The sequence below is a fragment of the Oncorhynchus keta genome, chromosome 21 (genome assembly GCF_023373465.1).
Source record: "Oncorhynchus keta strain PuntledgeMale-10-30-2019 chromosome 21, Oket_V2, whole genome shotgun sequence".
Lineage (NCBI taxonomy): Eukaryota > Metazoa > Chordata > Actinopteri > Salmoniformes > Salmonidae > Oncorhynchus > Oncorhynchus keta.
Genome location: NC_068441.1, coordinates 26468217 through 26492821, shown reverse-complemented (window position 1 = coordinate 26492821; position 24605 = coordinate 26468217). Strand labels below are relative to the sequence as shown.

Sequence of the window (24605 nt, the reverse complement as noted above, 5' to 3'; positions counted from 1 at the left end):
CTTGGTATGGCAACTGCTTGGCATTTGAATGCAAGACGCTACAGAGGGTAGTGCATACGGCCCAGTACATCACTGGGGCAGAGCTTCCTGCCATCCAGAACGGCACGCAATACTGATGCAACAATTTTGGAACCAACAGGAACATGAACAGCTTCTACCCTAAAGCCATATGACTGCTAAATAGTTAACCAAATAGCTACCTGGACTAACTCATTTGACTCATCACATACACTGCTGCTAGTGCTTATTTTATATCCTGTTGCCTAGTCACATATGTGCACATCTACCTCAATTACCGCATACCCCTGCAAATCAATTCAGTACCCTGTATATAATTTATTTAAAAACACACAATTTCTATTTGTTTTGTTTCACTTTGTCCTACATTGGAGAATTTCACTGCACCCTATAATTGAATCTGCAACCATGTGCATGTGCCTATTAAACTCCCTTAATTATTGTCTATTTTTTCCTTGTGTTCTCTTTAGATTATTTCTCTGCATTAACGGGAAGAGCCGTAAGTAAGCATTTCACTGTTAGTATATGCCTGTTTTATAAAGCATGTGACATTTGTTTGATTAGATGTTCCACACAGATTGCCCACATGTCAGCTGCAGAGCGACAAGAGAGACATGATACAAATAAATGAGAACAAGCTGTAGGATGAAAAATAGCCTACCAGAGTTTTGGCTAACTGTCTAGATCAATAAATATATATATATATATATATATGTACACCTGGATTCACAGTATCTACAGTGGTCTCTCCACTAAAAGTTGTGCGATTATGCTGCGGGATTTAAAGGTAATGTGTGGTTTAGTACAGTACCCTGCGTCACCACTTCATTGCTCCAGACTAGGGGGAGTTAGAGCACTGATTATGCTTTGGGTCCTACTGTGTCTCTAACTGACAATGAATGGGCGACAAATCTAAAGAGAAACTGATCATTTTGCACGATTTCGACTAAGGGGGTCGACTAAAGTCACTACAAAGTGATAACTATAACAATTGAAATGCTAATCCTTTGCACATGAACACTCACTCATTCGAGAACAATTGCAATCAATAGATATATTTACGCTCAGTGTGTCGTCTTGATCGCTGGTGAAGATTGTGTCTTTTGTAGAATTGTCCATCTTTCTCTCTCTCGGTTGTGGTTAGAGGGGATTGTTCAGAGTGACATTTGTTATAGAATGGATGTTTCGGCAGTTGTCGTTTTTCGAGTTCAATGATACCGAATTCCTAGCTGCAGACTAGTAATTAATATCAAAGACTTGTTCTCATTCTGTCTGTATCGATAGTCTAAGAGTTTAACCACGTGGTATGGTTAAAAGATTCAGCAATGGTCTACAACCTTTGTACTCCTGTGATTGAGAGAAACATGGTCTGGTGATAATTTCTCAAAGTTTTTTGTTTGGAATGGCAGAAAAGGGCTGTCCCAGGATGTCTGACCCTAACTGGGCTCGGGGTCGGTCATCTGATTTAGTTCAAATCAAAAGGGAGTTGTATTTTTCTTCATTAAACAGTCCACAATCATATTATACAAATAGTATCATACTCACACATTCATTGTATACAACAATTGGATGTAAGCCTCATATGAGGTTATATAAACAGCGTTATGGTAATGTGGCCACACCGTCTCCCATGAGCTTCCCAAGTTGTGACAAACAGACCAGTTCGTAGCTGGATTCTTCACCGATCTTTTATACTTTCTCCGGAACATTAAATTTGTTCATACCTCAAGTTCTGTGAGGTGGAAGGATTTCCTTTGTTCTACATGAAAGTCTACTCTCTCTCTCTACTGTGTGTCCATGAGGAGATTCTCAGGAATTTACGACATCTCTCTAACCACAGCAACCTAGTTGAAGGAGGAAAGGGGGAGGCAGGGAGAGGGGGGTGGGATTGCTATACCCAAAGAGGCCAACGTCATGACAACGTATAGTGTGTGTGCCAATGTTAGTGTTGCTTCACAGTCCCAGCTGTTCCATAAGTGTTTTTTAAAATCTAATTTTACTGCTTGCATAGTTACTTGATGTGGAATGGAGTTCACGTCTGGAGAACCTGGCACCATCTCTACGGTGAAGCATGGTGGTGGCAGCATCATGCTGTGGGGAAGTTTTTCACCGGTGTCGGGGAATAATCAGAATTAGTTGGGTAACAGATGTTTTATTTTCATGATATGCTTGTGAGTTACTTCTCATCAGAATGTCTATTTTTGGATAATACTGTTGGCCGGTTATCTGTTCTCTGACATGGGGTCAGTTACTTGGGCCGCAGAGAGGGGAGGGGTCAAGATTGTCTTCATATGTAAACATATCTTTTAAACCAATTATCTCTTGGCTACACAATGTCTGTGTGCCAGTCACTGTGTCTCTGTGATCTTGTCAAGGAGGTGTATTTGATATATGCCCGTTGATAGGTTTTGTTTTATGGTCCTGAGAGCGAGATAAGAACATAGTTTAGGAGACAAAGCTGAACGATAATTTATAGCCAATGCTGTCTGGCTATGTGGGTCTTTGCTATAAAGGATCTCAGTTGCAATGTGTAAGGACTCTCAGAGAATTCATTTATAGACACTGAATTGATCAGAGTCACAGGGTTGTGATGGAGCTCATATAATTAAAGATCAACTTTATGATAACACTGACTTGTGTGTGGTTTGCTCTCATGATTTGGTAAATACAGGAAATTTCCACGACATTTGGCGACGAGGAGGGGATGTGAATCTTCACTCGGTGACCGTTCCTGACGATCTAGGTAAATAAAATCGTGAACGAGGGATCCCCCAAACTTGGGTTCTTAGGGAAACCACACTTCGGGAACGAAGCAGATGGACCAACCTTTGATCTGAGAGGAAGCGAGCCGAGTGGATACCACATCTCGAACTGAGCTTTTTTTTTAAAGAAAAAGGTGAGCGAACCACACACAGATTTGAAGTCAAGTTTTTTTTAATTTTTTTTATAAATATGCCTGTTACGTATACTCTGAGCGTGAATTCCTTTGTCAGGAAGGCACCTTGGTGCCGTAAGCAGGGCCGAGTCAGGGGAGAGTAATCTGAGGGTTGGTGGACTCAAAAGATACTCTGCCACTGTCCGGTTGCGAGTGACCAAGAGCCGTCCTGACACTGAATTGATCACAGTGGGGATTGGTGCGGTCTGTGGGGTGAGGGCCAGGGGACTGTGTATTCTAGACGAAACACGGCACTTCGTGAAGCCCTATTGGAAGAAGGACCTTATTCTGTGCGTCTGTGATTGTCTTAAGTGACCCTCAGAGGTGGTAAATTCCAATTCCAATTTTAAATGTGCTAGCCAGGTATGCCCTGGGTTACTCTGCGAGTATTTTGTTATGGGATCACTAGGTAATAGTTGTTGGACCGTTCTGTGTGAGCGGGGTAGGTTGACTCTGTGTGGGGAACCTTTTTATGTTCTGTGTGGACGTCTGACCAGTTCTGTGTGAACATCTGACCAATCCTGTGTGGGTGATCCTTAAAGTTCTGTGTGAGTACCTAAGATTTCTTAAGTTTTATATGGATTCTGTGAATTATTTGAAATTATGATAAATTGTATGTGTGTATAATCAATTACTAGAGATTTGATAAAGTAATGCCGAGAAGAATAATTAGATACAATTTAAAACACCCATTCGTAGATTTTGAGTTGGTATTTTAAATGGATAATTTGATAAAGATGAGGTTTTAAGAACTCTTAAAATAGTCTACAAAATCTGGGAAATTGAGCTCTAGAAACTGATTAGTGTGTCCACTTTTGGTTATCTTACCCTAACGATGTAACTATAAAACGCATATAGGATTATCTCCGTCTGGGTGAAACATTTGAAATTAAACTGCCCTCAAGGTCTGAACATGTTATATTTTTTCTTCCCAGTATGAGAAGTTGCGGGATTTATTGAATAAACTGAATAAAGTTAGAGAATTAAGAGGGAATCTCGATGTAATTTGTCATAACAAAGCCTAAGGTTTTCCATCAAACTAATTATCATTGCGTGATTAATGTGATGTAGTAAAGTAATTGAAATACGTTGCATAAGTAAACAATCTACTTTTATTAAAAGGTGCAATATCTGTTTCCTAGTCATCAACTGTCGACTTTATTCTTTGATTGCTAATCTATTCATTTGGAATTTGAGAATCATAGCTGGAGTAACGTTTGGGCTGTTATTTTTCTGGGAATTGCCGATAGTGACGTGTCTTGATTTTACTTGTAAAGTGGGTTTATTTGCGGAGAATCTTAGCTTTTTGCATAGCAATGGTGGTTCAATGGTAGAATTCTCGCCTGCCACGCAGGAGGCCGGGGTTCCGTTCCCAGTCAATGCGCTATCTGAATTCTGAGTTTGATTGTAAATAATCGATTTGTATGTTTTGCCTGGAAAGTTATGGTCGCTAATGTTTGTATAAGATATATAAATTGAATTTTTTAATAGCTTGTTTGGTTCAAATTGATAGAAGGGATAAATTGAATGTTTACAATAGATTGTTTAGGTTAAATTGATAGACTAATTCAACTTAAAATAATAACGAAGCGAATTCTGATGCAAGACTATGTCTGTTCACTAAATTATCTGCTGGAATAATGTATTGAGAATTGAGTCGTATTTAAATTACTGTATCGATAGAGAAGACAGTTACCTAAATTAAAGAAATTCTGAATAATAGCGGAGAGATGATGGCGATAGAAAGTGATTACCAAAATGATTTTCATTCTTATAGATTGACAGACGCATGTTATAATTTTGGCACTGCGTGTGTTTTTTGCCCAATGGGAAAAAAGGAATAGGATAAGTTGAGCTAAAAGTATGAAAGAGTTAGTTGCCATGTTGGCTACTAATTGTCAGGGTAAGTTGCTGGAGGCAGGTAGATTGTTGTAGAATAACGTACATTTGTGTTATTAGTTTGAATATACAATAACCTTACTCTAATTGTTTTGACCGTTGTTCAGGTACTCTTTTTCTGTACTTCTGGCAGTACAATTATGATTGCGAGATGTTGATTGGGTTTTATTTGGCTGTAAGAAAGGGAGATCTGAAAGTTTAAATTGTAAAACATTGTGTGAATGGATTCTGATGGTTATTGATTCTTGGTTTGATTGTTTAAGTAACACCAGTTAATTTGAGCAGGAAAGTTCATGTAGTCTAACATTATAGTATGTTTTCCTTTATGTGGAACAATGTCAGGTCATTAAAGTTGATTGCTGGTTGAGTAGTATGGGAGCCTGTTGGCAGAAGACTGAATGGGTATGAATGTTGAAAAGCAAGCTTGGGCCAAACTTGTAAACTAGTATGTTAAGTGGGGGAGTATCATAGATTTTAATTATAGTGTTACCGCAATAGTCAAAACAATTTCATATGTTTTGGGAAATTAGCTAGGTTGAATTTGGTTATTTGATTTCCTTTTTTATTTGCTTTTTAAAAGAAAGGTTGGAATCAAGTATGATGCCTTGGCACTTAAAATCAGATACCACCAGGAGCTTTTTCCATCAGTAATTTTTTTTTGAGGAGCAGTTTTATTTTATTGAGATGTAAACATGAGTTTAGCAATTTTGTCTTCTGAACCATTATAGTAGTGAGTTCTTGTGTAGTTTGAAGGTGAAACGTGGCTGGGTCTTTCAGCATGACAATGATCCCAAACACACCGCCTGGGCAACAAAGGAGTGGCTTCGTAAGAAGCATTTCAGGGTCCTGGAGTGGCCAAGCCAGTCTCCAGATCTCAACCCCATAGAAAATATTTGGAGGGAGTTGAAAGTCAGTGTTGCCCAGCAACAGCCCCAAAACATCACTGCTCTAGAGGAGATCTGCATGGAGGAATGGGCCAAAATACCAGCAACAGTGTGTGAACCTTGTGAAGACTTACAGAAAACGTTTGACCTCTGTCATTGCCAACAAAGGGTATATAACAAAGTATTGAGAATTTTTTGTTATTGACCAAATACTTATTTTCCACCATAATTTGCAAATAAATTCATTAAAAATCCTACAATGTGATTTTCTGGATTGTTTTTCTTCTGATTTTGTCTGTCATAGTTGAAGTGTACCTATGATGAAAATTACAGGCCTCATCTTTTTAAGTGGGAGAACTTGCACAATTGGTGGCTGACTACATACTTTTTGCCCCACTGTATATGCAACGCAGGACACCCTAGATAAACTAGTAATATCATCAACCATGTGTAGTTAACTAGTGATTATGATTGATTGTTTTTTAGAAGATAAGTTTAATGCTAGCTAGCAACTTACCCTGGCTTCTTGCTGCATTCGCGTAGCAGGCAGGCTCCTCGTGGAGTGCAATGAGAGGCATGTGTTTAGAGCGTTGGACTAGTTAATTGTAAGGTTGCAAGATTGAACCCCTGAGCTGACAAGGTACAAATCTGTTTTCTGCCCCTGAACAAGGCAGTTAACCCACCGTTTTGAGGCTGTCATTGAAAATAAGAATGTGTTCTTAAAAGACTTGCCTAGTTAAATAAATGTGTAAAAAAAAGTTAATTTAAAAAAAAAAAAATTTAAATCGTCCAAATCGGTGTCCAAAAATACAGATTTCCGATTGTTATGAAAACTTGAAATCGGCCCTAATTAATCGGCCATTCCGATTAATCGGTCGACCTCTAGTAATAACTATGTTTAAAAAAAAATCATTAACACGTTAAATTATGTGACGTGCAGTCATATTCTGGTCCTGATTGGTCAACAAGCTTATATGACACTTCTTATATGACACAATGACAGTTATCATTGTTTTAGTTCACAATGGAGCCCCTAGATCCACTCTGCATACCCCTGTTACCTCCTTTGTCCCACCCCCCACACATGCGGTGACCTCACCCATTACAACCAGCATGTCCAGAGATACAACCTCTCTCATCATCACCCAGTGCCTGGGCTTACCTCCGCTGTACCCGCAACCCACCATACCCCTGTCTGCGCATTATGCCCTGAATATATTCTACCATGCCCAGAAACCTGCTCCTCTTATCCTCTGCCCCCAACGCTCTAGGCGAACTTTTGATAGCCTTTAGCCGCACCCTCATACTACTCCTTCTCTGTTCCGCGGGTGATGTGGAGGTAAACCCAGGCCCTGCATGTCCCCAGGTACCCTCATTTGTTGACTTCTGTGATCGAAAAAGTATTGGTTTTATGCATGTCAACATCAGAAGCCTCCTCCCTAGGTTTGTTTTACTCACTGCTTTAGCACACTCTGCTAACCCTGATGTCCTTGCCGTGTCTGAATCCTGGCTCAGGAAGGCCACCAAAAATTCAGAGATTTCCATACCCAACTATAACATCTTCCGTCAAGATAGAACTGCCAAAGGGGGCGGAGTCGCAGTCTACTGCAGAGATAGCCTGCAAAGTAATGTCATACTTTCCAGGTCCATACCCAAACAGTTTGAACTACTAATTTTGAAAATTACTCTCTCCAGAAACAAGTCTCTCACTGTTGCCGCCTGCTACCGACCCCCGTCAGCTCCCAGCTGTGCCCTGGACACCATTTGTGAATTGATCACCCCCCATCTAGCTTCAGAGTTTGTTCTGTTAGGTGACCTAAACTGGGATATGCTTAACACCCCGGCAGTCCTACAATCTAAGCTAGATGCCCTCAATCTCACGCAAATCATCAAGGAACCCACCAGGTACAACCCTAACTCTGTAAACAAGGGCACCCTCATAGACGTCATCCTGACCAACTGGCCCTCCAAATATACCTCCGCTGTCTTCATCCAGGATCTCAGCGATCACTGCCTCATCGCCTGTATCCGCCACGGAGCCGCAGTCAAACGACCACCCCTCATCACTGTCATAGACGTCATCCTGACCAACTGGCCCTCCAAATATACCTCCGCTGTCTTCATCCAGTATCTCAGCGATCACTGCCTCATCGCCTGTATCCGCCACGGAGCCGCAGTCAAACGACCACCCCTCATCACTGTCAAACGCTCCCTAAAACACTTCTGTGAGCAGGCCTTTCTAATCGACCTGGCCCGTGTATCCTGGAAGGACATTGACCTCATCCCGTCAGTTGAGGATGCCTGGTCATTCTTTAAAAGTAACTTCCTCACCATTTTGGATAAGCATGCTCCGTTCAAAAAATGCAGAACCAAGAACAGATACAGCCCTTGGTTCACTCCAGACCTGACTGCCCTCGACCAGCACAAAAACATCCTGTGGCGGACTGCAATAGCATCGAATAACCCCCGTGATATGCAACTGTTCAGGGAAGTCATCAACCAATACACGCAGTCAGTCAGGAAAACTAAGGCCAGCTTCTTCAGGCAGAAGTTTGCATCCTGTAGCTCCAACTCCAAAAAGTTCTGGGACACTGAAGTCCATGGAGAACAAGAGCACCTCCTCCCAGCTGCCCACTGCACTGAGGCTAGGAAACACTGTCTCCACCGATAAATCCATGATTATCGAAAACTTCAATAAGCACTTCTCAACGGCTGGTCATGCCTTCCGCCTGGCTACTCCAACCTCGGCCAACAGCTCCGCCCCCGTAGTTCCTCACCCAAGCCTCTCCAGGTTCTCCTTTACCCAAATCCAGATAGCAGATGTTCTGAAAGAGCTGCAAAACCTGGACCCGTACAAATCAGCTGGGCTTGACAATCTGGACCCGCTACTTCTGAAACTATCTGCCGCCATTGTCGCAACCCCTATTACCAGCCTGTTCAACCTCTCTTTCATATCGTCTGAGATCCCCAAGGATTGAAAGCTGCCGCAGTCATCCCCCTCTTCAAAGGGGGAGACACCCTGGACCCAAACTGCTATAGACCTATATCCATCCTGCCCTGCCTATCTAAGGTCTTGAAAGCCAAGTCAACAAACAGGTCACTGACCATCTCGAATCCCACCGTACCTTCTCCGCTGTGCAATCTGGTTTCGAGCCGGTCACGGGTGCACCTCAGCCACACTCAAGGTACTAAATGATATCATAACCGCCATCGATAAAAGACAGTACTGTGCAGCCGTCTTCATCGACCTCGCCAAGGATTTCGACTCTGTCAATCACCAAATTCTTATCGGCAGACTCAACAGCCTCGGTTTTTCGGATGACTGCCTTGCCTGGTTCACCAATTACTTTGCAGACAGAGTTCAGTGTGTCAAATCAGAGGGCATGCTGTCCGGTCCTCTGGCAGTCTCTATGGGGGTGCCACAGGGTTCAATTCTCGGGCCGACTCTTTTCTCTGTATATATCAATGATGTTGCTCTTGCTGCGGGCGATTCCCTGATCCACCTCTACGCAGACGACACCATTCTATATACTTTCGGCCCGTCATTGGACACTGTGCTATCAAACCTCCAAACGAGCTTCAATGCCATACAGCACTCCTTCCGTGGCCTCCAACTGCTCTTAAACGCGAGTAAAACCAAATGCATGCTTTTCAACCGATCGCTGCCTGCACCCGCATGCCCGACTAGCATCACCACCCTGGATGGTTCCAACCTTGAATATGTGGACATCTATAAGTACCTAGGTGTCTGGCTAGACTGCAAACTCTCCTTCCAGACTCACATCAAACATCTCCAATCAAAAATCAAATCCAGAGTCTGCTTTCTATTCTGCAACAAAGCCTCCTTCACTCACGCTGCCAAGCTTACCCTAGTAAAACTGACTATCCTACCGATCCTCGACTTCGGCGATGTCATCTACAAAATGGCTTCCAACACTCTACTCAGCAAACTGGATGCAGTCTATCACAGTGCCATCCGTTTTGTCACTAAAGCACCTTATACCACCCACCACTGCGACTTGTATGCTCTAGTCGGCTGGCCCTCACTACATATTCGTCGCCAGACCCACTGGCTCCAGGTCATCTACAAGTCCATGCTAGGTAAAGCTCCGCCTTATCTCAGTTCACTGGTCACGATGGCAACACCCATCCGTAGCACGCGCTCCAGCAGGTGTATCTCACTGATCATCCCTAAAGCCAACACCTCATTTGGCCGCCTTTCGTTCCAGTACTCTGCTGCCTGTGACTGGAACGAATTGCAAAATCGCTGAAGTTGGAGACTTATCTCCCTCACCAACTTCAAACATCAGCTAACCGATCGCTGCAGCTGTACATAGTCTATAGGTAAATAGCTCACCCTTTTTCACCTACCTCATTCCCATACTGTTTTTATTTATTTACTTTTCTGCTCTTTTGCACACCAATATCTCTACCTGTACATGCCCATCTGATCATTTATCACTCCAGTGTTAATCTGCAAAATTGTATTATTCGCCTACCTCCTCATGCCTTTTGCACACATTGTATATAGACTGCCCATTTTTTTCTACTGTGTTATTGACTTGCTAATTGTTTACTCCATGTGTAACTCTGTGTTGTCTGTTCACACTGCTATGCTTTATCTTGGCCAGGTCGCAGTTGCAAATGAGAACTTGTTCTCAACTAGCCTACCTGGTTAAATAAAGGTGAAATAAAAAAATAAAAATAAACACATTAAAGTGTTATTTGACATGTATGTTTTTTGACACACAAAGACCCAAACGGCATTCATAGAAATTCGGGTTGACAATGAAACGACTGAAAAAATTAACAATGAAACAGCACAGCAAGTAAGTGAAATAAATGAGGTTGGATTATGTTTTAAATGCCAACAAAATACATTTTTGGTCAATGTGTGTGTAACCTTTATTTAAGGAGGCAAGTCGGTTAAGAACAAATTCTTATTTACAATGACGGCCAAACCCGGATGACGCTGGGCCAATTGTGCACAGCCCAATGGGACTCCCAATCACTGACAAATGTGATACAGCCTGGATTCGAATCATGGACTGTAGTGGCGCATCTTGCACTGCCTGAGACTGCTGCGTCCGTGTGTGTGTTAACTATACTAGAATGCTTAAGTCAAAAATATTAATATAGTTTCTCTATTGGTCAAAAATGTAATATCGGTGCATCACTAACCGGTACACTCCTGTATATAGTCTCGCTATTTTACTGCTTTACTTACTTTCCGTATTCGTTTTTTTATTTTAACTGCATTGTTGGTTAGGGCCTAGCAAGTAAGCGTTTCATTGTAACGGTTACACCGGTTGTATTCGGCGCATGTGACTAATACACTTTGATTTGAAATTCATTAACGTTACTAACTAGCTAGCTAAGTTGCTGACAGCACGAAACCTAAAGACTAAGTGTGGAAATGTTAGATAAGTAGCTTAACATTGCTAACTAGGTAACGTTACCGGAACTAGCTAACTGCAGCGTTGGCTAAGGACAAGTTAGACAGTATCCTCTAATTTGAATACGTTCGCTAGCTAACATTAACGTTTGCTAGTTAGCCAATTTGTCAAATTAGGCCGGGTAACGTGTCAGTCAGCAAACTGCGTAACGTTAGTTGGCTTGCTAAACATTGCCGTTGGTGAATAAACCAGATTATATTAACATTTCTCCAGTTCTCATATGCCTTGTAGCTAGCTGACTCGCATTGTATTTGCTTTTGGACAATGAGCGAATTTGTGTAATACCGAGTCACTGGCACGCAAGTACCCGCGTCAATAGACGTCAGCAATACCGCCACCTTCCCTTCGACAACGACGAGGAGACGGAAAGGGAGCAGCCATTAAATTATTAGCAACAAAGCAAACCATTGCTCAATTTAAAGCTGAGTACATAGCTAATATATATGCAGGCGGTCAAGTCATTGAGAAGCTGCATTACCTTTCAAATCCTTCGTGGGCCTCAGCAACGGCGTCGATTATCTCAAAAGCTAGTATAAAATCACGGGGGGTAGTTGCTGGCTAATTGCTAAATAAAAGGGCGGTGCGACACCATTTTTTTATCGTTTTATTTTTTTTGAAAGGAAGGAGGCCCCAGGATACACATATGACGTTATTGTTTCCTTTGGGTGCTGTGATTGGTGGAAACAGTCGTGCCAGAGCATGGAAAGTGTCAAATATATACGTGATGTAATGTACTGACGTTAATCCTCTGTTTACAATATAGCCCATTGAATATGAAATAAAGATTATTTTAACGCAAAAACAATTAAAGAAGCAATACGAGATGATGCAAACAACTATCTCATGAGATGAATTAATCAGAAAGCTATGGTTTTAAAGCTGATCTTGTTAAAAAATGTATTTTCAAAGTGTAGTGAAAGGTCAAACCATAAATATTACCCTACGAATCGTTACCTGAAGAAACTCAAAAAAGACATTAACACTAACTGTACTTTTTGATGAGCGTCCAGAAACAGTTTTGCATTTATTTTGACATTGTCTACATGCAAAGAAATGATAGCAAGATATTTGTAGATTTAAAATTGATAATATTTTTGATGACTTGTTTATTGTGGGAGAATGTGCTGCTCGGTGTCCTTAACTATAATAAGGTTAACGAAAAACTATTTTAATGGAAAAATTGTATATTCATAAATGTAAATTCACTAATAAAAAACACTTGTTTTCTGTAAGGAGTTTGAGCAGTAAATTAAGATAATTCTATATTTTTTGAATAAGAAAGCTGTAAAAACAGTCAATAGGTCTGTCTTTTAAGGCCTTTCCATAACCTGTAATTATTTGTACCCCCTGGCATATGTTTGTTTGTATACCTCCTGTATGACTAGTGTTTTGTGTATGAAATTAAAAATGATTAAAGTGTAATGAAACAAGGGGAGAATCTGAATTGCATACTCCTCGTGTCCTCGCTCATCTCATTCTCAAAACCCATTGGAAGAGAAGGTCAAAGGGGCAGGACCTCTGGCTTTCTCATCCAATGGATTTTGAGGAGGAGGCAAGGAGAGAGGACACGAGTATGCAATTGAGATTCTCCCAAGGGCTACCTAGCCAGGGGTGTATTCATTAGTCGGATTCTATTGCAAAACGTTTTGCAACAAACAGTTTACCGTTTACTCTAGGAGCCAAACGGATGTAGGGGTGCTCCAGCACACCCTGAAAAATCATTAAAGATAATTGAGGGCACTGGGCATTTATTATTAGTGGACTGATATAGCCATTTGCAGCATGGGCAAAAATAACTATGAATAAAAACCCCATATTCCTCCTCCACCAAACTTTACAGTTGGCACTATGCTTGGTAGCAGGTAGCGTTCTCCTGTCATCCGCCAAACCCAGATTTGATTGGCGGATGACTTGTTGGAAAGGTGGCCTTATATTCCTATGACGGTGCCATGTTGAAGGTCCCTGTGCTCTTCAGTGAAGGCCACTCTACTGGCAATGTTTGTCTATGGAGATTGCATGGCATTGTGCATGGCATACATTTGTCAGCAACGAGTGTGGCTGAAGTAGCCGAATCCATTAATTTGAAGGGGCGTCCACATACTTCTGTGTGTGTGTGTATGTATATATATATATGAGTTCCGGAACTTCTAATAGAAAATCTGCTGAAAAATAATGCAATTCCAGCACCCAAATACAAAAATGAGTGCAGGTACCTATTTCAGTCAAAGTCAAACACTGGTTATGATAAGGTAAGAGTAGTACTAAGCTATTTGAGGTATTTCTTAGTTGTATTCTTCAAAACCCAATGGGTATAATATTATTTCAATAGTTGAAATTATCAACAAAATGTTAGACAGAACCTTTAACAAATCTGGTCACCCACCCATAACCATGAGTAATGTCCTTGAACAATGAACCAAACATTCACTAGAAATAATTATTTGCTGCCAAATCTAAACGAGTGAAAATAATGGGGAAAGGGTAATATAATACAATATCAGCAAGTCTTTATTTCTAAAATATATCATGAGCTAAATTACCCCAGACCACAACAAAATCACAATTGGATCATCCCCATCACATACCTGTTTTTAATTGACATTTTTAAAAACTATTATTAACCAAATGTATATACACAGCATACCAGGAGTGCATACACAAAATATTGATTTAACTCGAATAAAGAGATGTGTGTAGTGCTATATGTACAATATCACTAGTCAAACTTAAGACCTCGTTCTTTGTATATTTATTACAAAATACATTTCCCCCAGCCTGTGTAAGAATTGGGGTTAAACTGCACGGCCATTGATTGCATAGTGTTAAACTATTTTGGAGAGAGCAGGAGCAGAGAGAAGAGGAAGCCCTTATTGACCTCCTGTCATAGATGGATTGCAGCACTGAGTAACTCCCCTTTTACTCTTCTTAATGTTTGCAGTCTTAGCAGTAATAACAAGCAAGTCCTGGGAAAAACATCCAAAACATGGGGAGTATTATTCACAGACTGCACCGGGGGGACCACCTAGGCCTTCCTTCCCTGTTGTCAGAGTAGCCAACTATTGTTTTTTCAAATGTCTACCAAAAATCTGATGCCTAACTTCGCTTGAATCTGATGCCTAATGTTGCTTGTTCTCCGAGTCATGCAGACATTCAACGTTGAACTTTTAACGTACATTTAAAGGCAGGATATGGCACTATAACTTGTCACTGGTTTTGTTTTTCTGCATGGATAGGTTCAAATCATATGGCAACCATCTCATCTCTCTAAACATTGTAATTGAACAGCACAAGGGGGACAATTGTTTAACTCACACATCTCTGGTACAGTGCAGTACTGCAATTAGTTCAATCTTCACATTCATACATTATGACAAAATAAAATGCATCTTCTTTTCAAGCTTTTAAGCAGTGTTGTTAAACATGACAATGTTAAATATAGACAAACCCCATTCACACTTCTCACATATTTAAGATATATATACACTACCGTTCAAAAGTTTGGGGTCACTTAGAAATGTCCTTGTTTTCCATGAAAACATACATGAAATGAGTTGCAAAATGAATTGGAAATTATAGTCAAGATGATAAATATTGATTTTTAAATGAAATAATTGTGTCCTTCAAACTTTGCTTTTGTCAAAGAATCCTCAATTTGCAGCAATTACAGCCTAGCAGACCTTTGGCATTCTAGTTGTCAATTTGTTGAGGTAATCTGAAGAGATTTCACCCCATGCTCACTGAAGCACCTCCCACAAGTTGGATTGGTTTGATGGGCACTTTTTACATACCATACGGTCAAGCTGCTCCCACAACAACTCAATAGGGTTGAGATCCGGTGACTGTGTTGGCCACTCCATTATTGACAAAATACCAGCTGACTGCTTCTTCCCTAAATAGTTATTGCATAGTTTGGAGCTGTGCTTTGGGTCATTGTCCTGTTGTAGGAGGAAATTGGCTCCAATTAAGCGCCATTCACAGGGTATGGCATGGCGTTGCAAAATGGAGTGATAGCCTTCCTTTTTCAAGATCCCCTTTACATTTTTTTTATTTATCTGTTATTTTACCAGGTAAATTGACAGAGAACACATTCTCATTTGCAGCAACAACCTGGGGAATAGTTACAGGGGAGAGGAGGGGGATTAATGAGCCAATTGTATACTGAGGATTATCAGGTAACTGTGATGGTTTGAGGGCCAGGTTGGGAATTTAGCCAAGACACCAGGGTTAACGCCCCTACTCTTACAATAAGTGCCATGGGATCTTTAATGAGCTCAGAGTCAGGACACCCGTTGAACATCCCATCCAAAAGATGGCACCCTACACAGGGCAGTGTCCCCAATCACTGCCCTGGGGCATTGGGATATTTATTTTAGACCAGAGGAAAGAGTGCCTCCTATTGGCCCTCCAACACCACTTACAGCAGCATCTGGTCTCCCATCCAAGAACTGACCAGGACCAACCCTGCTTAGCTTCACAAGCAAGCCAGCAGTGGTATGCAGGGTGGTATGCTGCTGGCATAAAGCAAGAAGACAAATCTCCCACTTTACCACCAACAAAGCACCCCCAGACTATCACATTGTCTCTACCATGCTTGACAGATGGTGTCAAGCAATCCTCCAGCATCTTTTCATTTTTTCTGCATCTCACAAATGTTCTTCTTTGTGATCCGAACACCTCAAACTTAAATTAGTCTGTCCATAACACTTTTTTTCCCCAATCTTCCTCTTTCCAGTGTTTGTTATTTTGCCCATCTTAATATTTTATTTTTATTGGCCAGTCTGAGATATGGCTTTTTCTTTGCAACTCTGCCTAGAAGGCCAGCATCCCGAAGTCTCCTCTTCACTGACGTTGAGACTGGTGTTTTGCGGGTACTATATAATGAAGCTGCCAGTTGCGGACTAGACACTAATGTACTTGTCCTTTTGCTCAGTTGTGCACCAGGGCCTCCCACTCCTCTTTCTATTCTGGTTAGAGCTAGTTTGCACTGTTCTGTGAAGGGAGTAGTACACAGCGTTGTATGAGATATTCAGTTTCTTGGCAATTTCTCACATGGAATAGCCTTGTGGTCCTTCTGTAGCTCAGTTGGTAGAGCATGGCGCTTGTAACGCCAGGGTAGTGGGTTTGATTCCCGGGACCACCCATACGTAGAATGTATGCACACATGACTGTAAGTCGCTTTGGATAAAAGCGTCTGCTAAATGGCATATATATTATTAATTTCTCAGAACAAGAATAGACTGACGAGATTCAGGCCATTTTGAGCCTGTAATCGAACCCACAAATGCTGATGCTCCAGATACTCAACTAGTCTAAAGAAGGACAGTTTGGTTGCTTCTTTAATTAGAACAACAGTTTTCAGCTGTGCTAACATAATTGAAAAAGGGTTTTCTGATGATCAATCAGCCAACACAACGTGCCATTGGAACACAGAAGTGATGGTGGCTGATAATGGGCCTATGTATGCCTATGTAGATATTCCATTAAAAACCTGCCGTTTCCAGCTACATTAGTCATTTACAACATTAACAATGTTAAACACTGTATTTCTGATCAATTTTATGTTATTTTAAATGGACAAAAAATGAGCTTTTCTTTCAAAAACAAGGACATTGCTAAGCGACCAAAAACTTTTGAACGGTTATATATATAAATAAAAATACTATTTACATGTTAGACAATGAAAATTAATAGTTCACCATGGACTCCTATACCACTGCAAGAATAAAACATCATTTTCTGAGGAGCACATAACAGAAAGGAGCATACAATATAGTAATAAATGTGAAAACTTCTAAAGATTAGAGTAAATGAGAGCTTTTTCCAGAGTGCTACAAATTGTGTGTGGGAAGGAGAACATAACAAACGCTAAACTTGTGGCTGTTGTCCTCCTATTTCATCCACAGGACGGTGCCTATCTTTAAATGCTAATAAAATATTGACGTTTACAAAAGCAATTTTAAGTTTACAGGGGGAAAAACAGGTTCTAGTGATTTAAAGTTGAATAGGACTCCATTTTCAAACCTGGCCACTATGACAGTGGCCAATGTTTGATTGCATTAAATATTAGTCCTTTTATGCTAATTGGCAACCTTTTTATATGCAAAATGTTGCATTGCCATATTCTCTCGCTCACATTCTTAAATCACTCAGCCTAGGACAGTCAGTGAAAAGTGCCCTGCATCTAATCCCATTTATCAGTGGTTCATAGAAAAAAAATAAGAGCTTATTTTACTTTTACACAAAACAACAGTAATTTTATATTGGTTTAATCATTCTCCCCAAGCTCATAACATCAAAGCAATCTCTGGTTGGGGGCAGTAGTTATCCCTGACCGTACAAATCCCTGACAACCTTATTCATGGTGGCGTTGTTTTCATGGTCCTTCGAGCCGGTTGGGACCTGACCTGGGGAAACTCCTGACCCTATTAGCTAGTTCCTTTCTGCTAATTCCTAGTGAACTCTGATTCCTCAAAGTATTCCTCACAATTAATATTCTCCTTGAACACGAGGAATGTGCGTAATTGGATCATGAAAAAATAACATTTTTGGAGAAAGTGCAAGATTAGTGTTAAATTCTTATGTACAATATTATTTTGCTACCATCTGCTCACAGCTATCCAGATAACCATCACGTGAGAGGGATGAGTTGAGTTTTTTTTCCACATTTATGCACACATTTTTAAAAATAATATCTGTACAGTATATCGAAACTACAGAGGTCTTGATGGGTACAGTACAGTAAATGGCCTCTAGCTTCTACTCAAAACATCCCTTTGGATATCAATCAGGATTCTCACCCCAATAACACAAACAGTTATGAACTGGAAGAACAGCAATGGAGAAAAACAAAAGTTGTATGGGCGAAGTTTTATAAGGCAGGAAGTAAACGTAATTCAAGAAAGGTGAGAATGTGTTCCATTTCATTTTTTGCCTTTGTAAAACTTCAAGCAATAAACCTGTGATGTAAGTACTGTACATGATGACTGACAGAATAAATTAAATCAACAGCTGATGATTGGCCTAGCTAATATGTTCATTAGTGTTCTAACATACCTTCACACATCCTTCATAACCCCCTACCTCAAAATGCACGGGTAAGAGGCCACTACAGGGTGAAGCAAGCACCGGTGTGAGTTTCTGTGAATGTGTGCGTGAATACAGTACAAATATGGCAATTTAGAATACGTTAAAGATAAAAAGAAAACAAGGACTGGGTAAGACCTGGAAAGCTTTGGGAGGAGAAACAGTTATAATGGATGCATTTTGTACACATCACTCAACCACAGAAAATGATGTCAGAGACAGGAAGTCCTCATCCCTTGGCCCCTCACAATACCCCACAGATGATTGGATTGTGGAGGAGTGAGGAGAGTTAAGATTGACTTCAGCACCTTAATACTCCCGACACTCTGTGCAAATAGAGGGCCGGTCCGGCTGTTGAGGTGTTTGATTTGGCAGGAGGGTTGTAGGGGGTGTGGCGAGATTAGAGTCTTCCCATCCAGTTCCAGTTGAAAAGCTGTGTTTGGTGTAGACACACTCACTCTGTCCGGGTGTGAATATATATATATTTTTTTCTTTTCATTTTTTCAAACACAGTGTACGTCTCAAAACACAACAGAGTGCCCCCTTCAAATCCAACAGACCTGGAATGCAAAATACCTAAGATCTGAACATCGTGCAAAAAGAGCTGTGATTTCCCCAAGGGTCAGTACTGTCAAGGTCAGCTAACCTTGTGGTACAATATGCATAGTCTGTCTGTGGAGTAGGTTGGTCCAAACCACTTTCTTCCACCAGCCAGAATCTCTTCCATCATACAATAACCAGCTTATCCCCCTGGCCCTTCACATATTATAGGCCACATAGATGGGGTCCAGTTGGTCAGCCAGGAAGGAGTCCCGGAGGTGCATGCGTTGTTTCTCCCCCCTGGAGTTGATGGGTATGACCCCCGGGTCCACGATGACCACCACGCCCACGATGAGGTGGTGCTCCTCCAGCACCACATTGGTGACCAGGGGCACCAAGTCCAGGGCATCCTGCTCTGAGCCACTCAGTTCAGCCACCACCACCAGTAGGTTGGTCCATGTGAATACCGCACTGTATTGGGGACACAGAGTGAGAGGAGAGAAAGGGGTTATAATCAAATGTCAGACTAAGATACATGCGCACGTACACACACACAATTATGAAAACAGACCAACCAAATGGACAATAGTAAGGTCGGCTGGGACCCCCCAGTGTTCTGACCTCTCTGCAATGCTGCGGTGAGCCCGGGACACAGATGTCTCGATGTCAATAGGGTGGTAGCGCAGCCCCCTCAGCTCTAGAGTCTCATCCAGGGAACCCACCACAAACAGGGCGTCATGACGATCTGACCACAGATAGGGAGACAGACAAAGAGGGGCAAACAATATTGAAAACTGGGAATGGTGATAGATCGGATCCCTATTCTCCCTTTTCATGTTATCTATTAGCATTAGCATCTATAGCAACACGTTACTCAATTCAGTGCTTCCTAGTTCCATGTATCAAACAGTTATTTCAGTTATATTAAAACCAGGAAAATCTGGAGAGACCCCTGCTGATTACAGACCCATAAGTTTAATCAATTGTGACAATAACATAACCAAGCCTATAAGCAACAGAATGGCAAAAGACTTACCAGACTTGATACATATCAAAAAAGGTTCATTAAAAAGACAAATGTTTCAGTTTTATACAATATGCAAAAAAACAAGATATAGATTTATCAATGTCTGTTGATGCTGAAAAGGCTTTCTACCGTCTTGAAAGACCTTTTCTATTAAAAACGTAGAAAGATTTAAACTTTCCAGCTGTAATAAATATTATTATATAAATGTCCTAAAATCAAAATATTCACAAATAATACATTATCTGAAGAAATTGCATTATAAATAGGCACAAGACAGGGATGTCCTCTCTCCCACCTGTTTGCACTGGCAATTGAAGCACTTGCAGAAAGAATTAGACAGGACGCAAACGTAACAGGTATCAGTATTGCTAAACATTAATATAAACTAAACTGTTAATAGGAAAAATAAAAAAAGAATACTCATTATCTACAGCAATCCTTTAAGTGGACCATGAAAAATAAACACGTAGGATGCTTAAGTGACAACAAAAAACAAATATATAAATATATCTTAATACCATTACTTAACAATTTGAAAGCATACCTATTAAATGGAACAAACTCCCCATAAATCTTACAGGTAGAATTACCCTCAGAATGGCATGTGTCACACCCTGATCTGTTTCACCTGTCTTTGTGCTCGTTTCCACCCCCTTCCATGTGTCGCCCATCTGCCTCATTATCCCCAGTGTATTTATACCCGTGGTTTCTGTCTATTGCCAGTTCCTTTTGTTTCGTCAAGCCTAACAGCGTTTTCCCCATGCTCCTGTCTTTCTCTAGTTTTCCCGGTTTTGACCATTCTGCCTGCCCTGACCCTGAGCCTGCCTGCCGTTCTGTACCTTGTCACACCACCCTGCATTACTGACCTCTGCCTGCCCTTGACCTGCAGTTTGCCTGCCCTTGTTTTTGTAATAAACTTTTGTTACTTTGAAACTGTCTGCTTCTGGATCTTCTCCTGAGTCTTGACAGGCATGGCTCCTAAAGTTTTTATATTTATTCTCAGTAATACCAATTACCCCACCAAAGACATCCTTTAAAAAGTATGCTCGGTCATAAGACTTCATATTGGAAAATAAAACTTGAAGATGTAAAACTTTCCTTTTCATTCTCTGACAGTTTTAACCTTGCAGACTTGGAATTGTATCATGTCGCTACCCAAGGCATTTACTTGTGACATATAGTTAAATGCACAAAGGAGGAACAATGGGTACATAATGAAGATGCACATGCTCATCCCCAGAATCTTTTCACGTGTCTATTTTCAAAGGATAAAGCTTTGGAAATGAACAACAATATGAAACTGAAACTGATTCTACAAGAACCAATATCACTCCGGAAAAACACATCCATATGGAAAAATCCTTGGATAGTGTTTCAGAATTCACCGATAACTTGGTCGCCATGGAAAACTTGGTAATAGGAAATACATTTATTTCCACGACAGAATTAAAAAGCAATTTTGGACTGACCAACGTAGATATTTTTAAATACATGCAACTTAAAAGTTTCGTATCACAACATTTCTATTTGAAATCTTTTGAAAATCAGAGCAATCTTGAGGGAATCCTATTTGAGTCAGAAAAGGATATTCATAAACTCAGCAAAAAAATAAACGTCCTCTCACTGTCAACTGCGTTTATTTTCAGCAAACTTAATGTGCAAATATTTGTATGAACATAACAAGATTCAACAACTGAGACAAACTGAACAAGTTACACAGAAAGGCCTCTTTTAGTGTCCTAAGTTTTCATAACTGTGACCTTAATTGCCTACCGTCTGTAAGCTGTTAGTGTCTAAATGTGCTTTAGGAGTAGTGCGTGACCATAGGGTGGCAACACAAACTCAGCAAAAAAAGAAACGTCTCTTTTTCAGGACCGTCTTTCAAAGATCATTTGTAAAAATCCAAATAACTTCACAGATCTTCATTGTAAAGGGTTTAAACACTGTTTCCCATGCTTGTTCAATGAACCATAAACAATGAATGAACATGCACCTGTGGAACGGTCATTAAGACACTACCAGCTTACAGACGGTAGGCAATTAAGGTCACAGTTATGAAAACTTAAAAGACACCAAAGAGACCTTTCTACTAACTCTGAAAAACATAAAAAGTAAGATGGCCAGGTTTCCCTGCTCATCTGCGTGAACTTGCCTTAGGCATGCTGCAAGGAGGCATGAGGACTGCAGATGTGGTCAGGGCAATGAATTCCAATGTCCGTACTGTGAGACGCCTAAGACAACGATACAGGGAGACAGGATGGACAGCTGATCGTCCTCTCAGTGGCAGACCACGTGTAAACAACACCTGCACAGGATCGGTACATTCAAACAGCACACCTGCGGGACAGGTACAGGATGGCAACAACAACTGCCTGAGTTACACCAGGAACGCACAATCCCTCCATCAGTGCTCAGACTGTCCGCAATAGGCTGAGAGAGGCTGAACTGAGGGCTTGTAGGCCTGTTGTAAGGCAGGTCCTCACCAGACATCACTGGCAACAACGTCGCCTATGGGCACAAACCCACCGTCGCTGGACCAGACAGGACTGGCAAAGTGCTCTTCACTGATGAGTCGCGGTTTTGTCTCACCAGGGGTGATGGTCGGATTCGCGTTTATTGTCGAAGGAATGAGCGTTACACCGAGGCCTGTACTCTGGAGTGGGATCGATTTGGAGGTGGAGGGTCCGTCATGGTCTGGGGCGATGTGTCACAGCATCATCGGACTGAGCTTGTTGTCATTGCAGGCAATCTCAACGCTGTGTGTTACAGGGAAGACATCCTCCTCCCTCATGTGGTACCCTTCCTGCAGGCTCATCCTGACATGACACTCTAGCATGACAATGCCACCAGCAATACTGCTCTTTCTGTGCGTGATTTCCTGCAAGTCAGGAATGTCAGTGTTCTGCCATGGCCAGCGAAGAGCCCAGATCTCAAACCCATTGAGCACATCTGGGACCTGTTGGATCGGAGGGTGAGGGCTAGGGTCATTCCCCCCCAGAAATGTCCGGGAACTTGCAGGTTTCTTGGTGGAAGAGTGGGGTAACATCTCACAGCAAGAACTGGCAAATCTGGTGCTGTCCATGATGAGGAGATGCACTGCAGTACTTAATGCCACACCAGATACTGACTATTACTTTTGATTTTGATCCCCCCCTTTGTTCAGGGACACATTATTCTATTTCTGTTAGTCACATGTCTGTGGAACTTGTTCAGTTTATGTCTCAGTTGTTGAATCTTGTTATGTTCATACACTTACACATGTTAAGTTTGCTGAAAAGTTTATTTGGGACAAATCATTCACTAAACCCTAAACCTCAACTATGTCTCATAATGAAATATGTGAAAATTGAGCAAGTTGAGGTGACTAAACTGCTTGGAGTTACCCTGGATTGTAAACTGTCATGGTCAAAACATATTGATACAACAGTAGCTAAGATGGGGAGAAGTCTGTCCATAATAAAGCGCAGCTCTGAATTCTTAACAGCACTATCAACAAGGCAGGTCCTACAGGCCCTAGTTTTGTCACACCTAGACTACTGTTCAGTCGTGTGGTCAGGTGCCACAAAGAGGGACTTGGGAAAATTGCAGTTGGCTCAGAACAGGGCAGCACGACTGGCTCTTAAAAGTACATGGAGAGCTAACATTAATGGCATGTATGTCAATCTCTCATGGCTCAAAGTGTTTTTTTGTTTTTGTAAGAGGTGTTACAAGCTGAATGTACCTAGCTGTCTGTTTTTAAAATACTAGCACACAGCTCGGACACTCATGCATACCCCACAAGACATGCCACCAGAGGACTCTTCACAGTCCAGACACATGCAAAGTCCAGACACATGCATAAGCAAGCATTATGATATTTTTGTATGGTGGTATTGAACATTTTGTGTTGTGGATATGTGGTGGTGTAGGGATGTTATGTTATACTGTTTTTTATGTAATGTACTTTAAAACTGGAAAATCAACCACTCCTCCAACGTTAACACAATGGAAAGGTCAAACACTATTATCTAAATGTTAAGTGTGTGGGCAATGAAGATGTAGCAGAGAGTGATGCGTGCGCTGGAGATGGACGGGGGTGTGAGCAGGTGGGTCTGGGCAGGGTGATGTTTGTAAGCTGGCGTTTGTATGTGTGTGTTTTAGTATTGCAAAAAAATAAAATAAAACACTAAATAAGAACATTAGCATCCATAGCCATCCCTTTTCATGTTAGCCATTAGCGTTAGCCTACATAGCCCTGACCAGGCCCAGCCACTGACCCCCAGCGGCATCCAGTAGCTCAGTCCTCTTGACGAAGCCCAGGTAGCCAGTCCTGGCCCACAGGGTCGTGGGATCTCCGAAGCTCAGCTTGGTGTTGAAGTGGTTGGCCTGCAGGCTCTCCTCTCCATAGATGGCATAGTAGCCACTGGCACTGTGAGGGCTGTTGATCCAGATCTGACAGAGAGCAGAGGAGGGGACAAGGTAGAATTAGGGATGGAATAGGAGAGTTATGTGTGAGGAGAACTTGGTTATTGATAGGGCTAGGATTGATAGGGCTTTTTCCTAATTATACCCTGCATATTTCCCATCCTTTTCTCTATCCCACATGTTGCCATTTTCACTCTAATATTAGCATTCTATCTCCTCTCACCTCTCCTAGATGGGAATCTCCTAGAGGTCCCCTGGTCTCTGGGTTCACGATGATCACCCTGACTCCTGGTAAGATCTAAAGAGAGTGATACATGGTGACCAACAAACTCCCACAACAACACATCTTGTATCTGAGC

General features: G+C 41.4%; 1 protein-coding gene and 1 pseudogene across 4 annotated transcripts in view; both read right to left on the bottom strand.

Annotated features, from left to right (window-relative positions):
• Window positions 1-11809, bottom strand: part of LOC118372677 (cyclic AMP-dependent transcription factor ATF-1-like) — a 33177-nt gene extending 21368 nt beyond the window's left edge. For 2 of the 4 annotated variants that reach the window (XM_035758626.2, XM_035758627.2), the window contains exon 1: window positions 11671-11770. The gene's annotated coding sequence lies outside the window, so the exon portion shown is untranslated. Of the gene's footprint in view, window positions 1-11670 lie in introns of all 4 variants that reach the window. The other 2 variants (XM_035758629.2, XM_035758628.2) reach the window with 2 other exon arrangements.
• Window positions 11810-13682: 1873 nt separating this feature from the next.
• The window catches only part of LOC118372676 (disco-interacting protein 2 homolog B-A-like), an 88896-nt pseudogene continuing 77973 nt past the window's right edge, over window positions 13683-24605 (bottom strand).